At 43.1% G+C, this 6,362-nt stretch overlaps 1 non-coding gene across 1 annotated transcript; it reads left to right on the forward strand.

Annotated features, from left to right (window-relative positions):
* Positions 1-6,074: 6,074 nt before the first annotated feature.
* Positions 6,075-6,181, forward strand: LOC111814208. Its single transcript, XR_002819253.1, has one exon. It is a non-coding gene; the product is annotated as a U6 spliceosomal RNA (small nuclear RNA).
* The last annotated feature ends 181 nt before the right edge of the window (positions 6,182-6,362 follow it).

Below are 6,362 nucleotides of genomic sequence, written 5' to 3' on the forward strand. Positions count from 1 at the left end.
TTTTTTTATTGGAACTGGGGATTGAACTCAGGACCTTGCACTTGCCAGGCAAGCGCTTATTCTACTGAGCTATTTCCCCAACCCTCTTCCATATAGTTTTAAGGACATGTTTTTCTCCCAAAAGACAGTTTTTCCAAAGACAAGAAAATAGGGATGAGAGAAAACCTAAAAATTCCTTCCAGATACAGTGGTACATGTATGCATTCCCAGCTTCTCAGCAGTCTGAGACAGAAGGATCCCAAGTCAAGTCTGAGGACAGCCTGAGCAGCTTAGCAGGAACTTGTCTCAAAATAAAAAGTTTCCACTACCATGTTTTAGGTAGCTGAGTTAGAAATATTGTAGGCAGACAGGGCGAAGCCCTCAGAGAGACAGTATGGAAGACAAGGTGACTCTGTAATTTTGAAAGAGACAGACAGTCCTGCTATAGGCCAGACCTCAAGACAAAGGAGTAAACAAATGCACCCACATACTTTCCTAGGTATGGGCATCAGGAATTGATATTTTAAATAGGCATCAATCACTGGGAAGTCAGAAAGTCACTGACCCAACCACCTACAGGAAAAGCCCCAGTTCTGTATTTATGCCCACTTGCCACATGACTCCCTTTCCTATTTGGTCTTGGATTTAATCAGTTTTACCTGAGGAATGGTGCTTGTCAGCTTACTGCCTGACTACAGTTTTGTCCCACTCATGCCCACCTAAGTGAGCTCCCATATTCTCCATCTTAGACCCAACTCACCACATGATTTTACTCTATAAAGATCCCTGGAAGAGACAAATTTGGGTGCAACCCACTCAGGTCCCCTTCTGTCTCTCTCTCTTGGACAGGAGCTTTCTTTCCCCCAATAAATATATTCTACTCTTTTTTCTCTTTTGGTGGTACCAGGGATTGAACTCAGGACCTTGCACTTACCAGGCAAGCGCTTACACCACTGAGCTATATCCCTGGCCCCATCTACTCTTAACTGTTCTTATACTGTTTGTTCCTAAAACTCATTCTTCAGTTTTTAGAGGACACAAACTCAGCCCAGGTATCTTTCAGGTTGGGAGTTTCATTTCCCTTTACCAATATTGTGCCTTAAACTGATACAAAGGGAAATGATCTCCCAGCCTGAGGAGTTCGTGTTCTCTAAAACCGAAGAATGAATTTTAGGAACAAACGGAGATTGAGAGTAGAATATTTATTGGGAAAAAAAGCTTCTGTCTCAGAGAGGACAGAAGGGGGGCAACCCTGAGTGTGTTGCCCAGGAAGATGTCTGTTCCAGGTTATTTTTATAGGACAAAATCACATGGGGCTAAGGTAGAGAAAATGGGCACTCACCTAGGTGGGCAAGAGGTGGGACAAATCTACGATCTACCAATGGGATTACAAGCACCATTGCTCAGGTAAAAATTGATTAAATCCAGTACCAAGTGGGAAGCAAGTCACATAGCAAGTGGGCAAGAATATGGGACAGGGTCTCCTCCTGTTGGGATTGGGCTAGTGACTCATTAGGGCTCTTTCAAGGTGATTGATACCTATTTAGAATATCTGTAGATGCCCATCTCTACAGAACTATGCAGCTGTGCTTCCTCTTTTTTGTCTTGGTCTTGAGATGTGGCCCATATGGGAGTGTCTGTCTCTTCCAAAAGTTGCAAGGTCACCTTGTCTTCCATTTTGTCTCCTTGAGGGCCTGGCCCTATCTGACTGCCTATAATAGTTCTATCTAACTTGGCTGCCTATAACAAAATGATTGCTTCTAGAAGAACCAATTTTTCCCAGAATATACTGCAGAAGAAATCTCACTTGCAGAGAACATTTGGGTGTGCTTTATAAAGGAAAATTATTTTGCACAGGAGCTTTCTTTCCCCCAGTAAATATATTTTACTTTTTGCATAAAATAAGCAACTTCGCATATTTTTGTAGCTTGCTGGAGTACACCAGGAACCAAGTTCAAAATGGGAGCCCTTGGGACATGGTTTGTTCTCTCTCTCTTTTTTCTCTTTCTCTCTCTCTCTCTCTCTCTCTCTCTCTCTCTCTCTCTCTCTTTCTTTCTTTTTTTTTTTCCAGAACCAGGGATTGAACTCAGGCCCTTGCACTTGCCAGGCAAGTGATTAGTCTACTAAGCCATCTCCCTGGTCCCTTGGGACATGGTTGAAGTCTATCATCTGCAAGTCATTCTTTCAGGAGAATGGTTCTACTTCCTGCTAGACTGGCCTCTCAGAAGCATTCTCAGGTACTGTCCCTGCCATCTGCCAGGATTTCATGTCATAGAGGAAGATTTCATTTGGCCTGGAGCAGATCCACTAGTATGATCTATACCAATCTCTCTCAAAACTTTGTTCCAGGTACCCCACTTCCCCAAATAAACACCCACCCTGAAAGTACACAGTGGTTTTCTTTTCAGCCTGCCTCACTAAGCATTCATTGTCCTTGGCCTCTTCCAGAACACATGTCAACATCAACTGCATCATGTCCATGGCCTCCTGCCTCTCTGAGGCTGGCCATTATGCCTCCCAGTGAATCAAGCAGATGTCCACACAGCTAGACCAGGAGTGGAAGAGCTTTGAGGTTGCCCTGGAAGATGCTGCACCATTCTAGAGTGTCTGCTATCTTCCACCAGAAGATTGAGCAGGTGAGGCCCAAGGACCCACTGTGGGTGGTGGAAAGGTACAGAAGCAGGGAATGGCAGGGTAGGAGCACGCTCTGCTGTGTTTGTGAAGCACTGAAGCTGCTGCCAGGGAGCCACAGCCGCTGGTCTGCTACCCTTGTGTGGCCCATTGACCCAGGAAACATTGGTAACTTTGGGTGGCTCTGCTCATCCCCCAAAGGCGAGGGGACCCAGATCCTCTTTACATCCTGCTCAGCAGCTCATTGTTGGGCACATTTGCATGTGTGTATGTTGACTGACTGCTTAATATCCATGCATTGCCTTCCCGGAAGGCGAAAGGATGGAAGGAGTGATCACTGAGTGCTAAGAGCAGGGAAAGAATTCTGTGTGAAGTATGTGTTATAGATTATAATGCAGTAATAATATCATTTCTTATAAATAAAAATGCAGTAGAAATTCTAGTTACTGCTTCCATTAATTTACTAAATGATTAGGCCTAGGCCACTGACCTTATTAGCCAGTTTTATAGAGGTGTGCTGAAGCTCAGAGATTAAGCAATGTCCCTAGGAGCCCGTGGTATGTTGGAGCCTGGCTCAGACCAGCTAATAAATAGCCAGCTCTGTGTGTGTGTGTGTGTGTGTGTGTGTGTGTGTGTGTGTTACCAGGAATAGAACTCAGGACCTTGAACTTGCCAGGCAGACACTTATTCCACTGAACTATCTCCTCAGTCCCAGCCACCTGTTGAATTTTCAGGAATTTTGTGAGCTAGTTGTTAAACATTACATTACTTAAACCTAAATTATCTCAATTTATAATGAACCATGTTATATTAAAAATAAAGGTGGGGGTTGGGGAGATGGCTCAATAGAATAAGCGCTTCCCTGGCAAGTGCAAGGGCCTGAGTTCAATCTATGGTTCCGCCAAATAAATAAATAAATGTAATGAAAATCCCCAAAATTCACATTCTACTTATTTTACTGTTTTATTATTACCTGTATTCTTAAAAAAAATTTTTTAAATGTATTTTAGTACAGGGTCTACAGGGTCTCACCACATAGATCAGACTTGTAGTGATCCTCCTGTTTTCAGCCTCCCAAGCACTGAGATTATAGGCATGTGCCACCATGGCCAATCTCAATCCCCATCTCAGCGCCCCCCTGGGGGCTGGACCAGCACAGCATGCTGGGAATTAAACCTACAGGTGCTTTAGCCTGCTGAGCTATCTGGCCAGCCCTATTACCTGTATTCTTGAAGTTGTTCTTCTATTGTATTCCTCTATGGTGAAAATGCTATAAAATGTGCTACTGGCCATCCCTTCCCATTTTGCATCGAGAAATTTCACCCTGGTAGTTTAAAAAGACCATGGCAAAGAGGTTGTGTATTTGTTTGCTGGTGGTGCGGGGATGGAACCCAGGGCTGCACATGTGTAAGGAAAGTGTTATACTACTGAACAGTATTGCCAGGCCTGATAGAAGTTTTATACCAGAGTGATTTCTATGGCATTTGATTTCATGCTGTACTCCAGGGCTTTAGTTATTGTTTCATTGATTGATGACTATATATATATATATATATATATTATATGTATTTAGTACAGGGTCTACAGGGTCTCACTACATAGATCAGACTCATAGTGATCCTCCTGTTTTTAGTCTCCCAAGCACAGGGATTACAGGTGCAGGCCACCATGCCCAGTCTCAATCGCTGTCTCAGTGCATCCTGGGGGCAGGGCTGGCATGGCATGCTGGGGATTGAAGCCCAGTCCCTGCACCTGTCTAAGCAGGTGCTTTAGTCTGTTGAGCTATCTGGCTGGCCCTGATGACAGTCTTAAGAAAATAAAGAAGAATAACATTAAAAATGTGCTTAATTTAAAGTGTGCCCTGTCTGTAGCTGTTACACTGTATGTTGTACACAAAATGAAAATGTTCTCCTATCCAAAACTATCATCACACTCAGAGAAATGTCACTCACATCACTGATGAACAAGCAATGTATTGACATTCGTCTTCAGATATTTTCACTTTGTTCTCACTATTTAAGCTAGGTGAAAATGTCACCCAGTGTTTGTGTTGCAACTATTGCAGTTTGTCAGTTGCACACATAGGTGGACTATGGATACAAGAGTATAAAAAGCCTTCTGGCTGCCTCACCTCTACCCCACTGTTGTGGGAACTTTGCTGAGCAGTAGGACACCCCATTTTGGGAGCCTTGGTAAGTCCTACCCTGCCTCCCCTCATAATCGCAAGAGCCTTGTGGAGCTTTAGCCTACCCCATCATCATCAGAGCCTTCTTGAGCTGCAGCTCACACTCCCCCACACTGTGAGTTTACTTCACCCCCACATTGTCACTGGAGCCTTGCTGACCCACACCCTGCTTCTCCTACCAGAGCTGTTGAGTCTGGCAGAACACTGGGAGCCTCAAAAATGTCGAAACAATGGAACAAAAGGCAATCTCAGACCTCCAGTTCATCCCAAATAAGTCTAGAAGACAAGGACATAGAAGAACATGGAAGTCACACACCTGAAATGTCAGAAATGCTAGCAACTGAAGTAAAAAAAAACAAAAAAAAAAACTATATCAGGCTATAGAAGGAATCAGATCAGAAATAATCTCAGGGTAAAAAAAAAAATGACAACAATCATGAAAGAATTGTTCAGCATAGCTAAAGAAGACACAGATAAAAAAAAAAATAGAGGAAGGGCTAGCCAGATAGCTCAGCAGACTAAAGCTCCTGTTTAGGCAGAGCACAGTCGTTGGGGTTCAATCACAGTGTGCTATGCTGGCCCTGCCCTGTCTGGGGTGAGCTGAGATGGCTATTGAGACTGGGTGTGGCGATGTGCGACTGCAATCCCAGTGCTTGGGTGGCTGAAAACAGAAGAATCACTATGAGTCCGATCTACATAGTGAGACCCTATAAGCCCCGTAGACCCTGTACCAAATACATAAAAAATATATAAATAAATAAATAATAGAGAAAAACAGAAAAATATTGGAAACATTAAACAAACAACACAGAAAAGAATTAGTATGTATGAAACAGATTCAAACAGATTTCTGAGAAATTAAGAATTATATTGAAAGCTGGCAAAAGCACTTGAACAAAGCTGAAGAAAGACTTTCAGACCTTGAAGACAGCATTGCAGTTAGTAAATGTGAAAGGGAAGATTTCTTAAAAATAACAAAGAACAAGCAGCTGCTGAGATAGCGCAGTGGACTAAGCACCTGCTTAGGCAAGTGCAGGGACCTGGCACCACATGCAGCACTGGCCCCGCCTCTGGGCACTCTGAGCTGGTGGTGCGTTCCTGTAATCCCAGCACTGCGGAGGTTGGAAACAGGAGGATCACTATGAAACTGAACTGTGTAGTGAGACCCTGTACCAAATACATTGAAAAAAAGAAAGAAAGAAAAGAAAAGGAACCAGGAAATAACAATTCAGCAGCTGCAAGATGGTGCAAAGAAAAACAAGGTAAGATCCTGTGTTTGGTGCTCGCTTCGGCAGCACATATACTAAAATTGGAACGATACAGAGAAGACTAGCATGGCCCCTGTGCAAGGATGACATGCAAATTCATGAAGCGTTCCATATTTTTAGAATGATAAACTCGAAGCCTTTATGTTGAAGTGGATTCCACTTGAAGATATACTCATAAGTGAAATAAACCAGACACACATGTGTAAATACCGTATAGTTTCTCTAGTATAAGAACTCAAAAGAAGAAATACAAATAGAAAAGTATAATACAAGTAAAAGGAAAACAAGAACTCAAGGAC

Source organism: Octodon degus, unplaced genomic scaffold (genome assembly GCF_000260255.1).
Source record: "Octodon degus isolate 3935 unplaced genomic scaffold, OctDeg1.0 scaffold00008, whole genome shotgun sequence".
NCBI lineage: Eukaryota > Metazoa > Chordata > Mammalia > Rodentia > Octodontidae > Octodon > Octodon degus.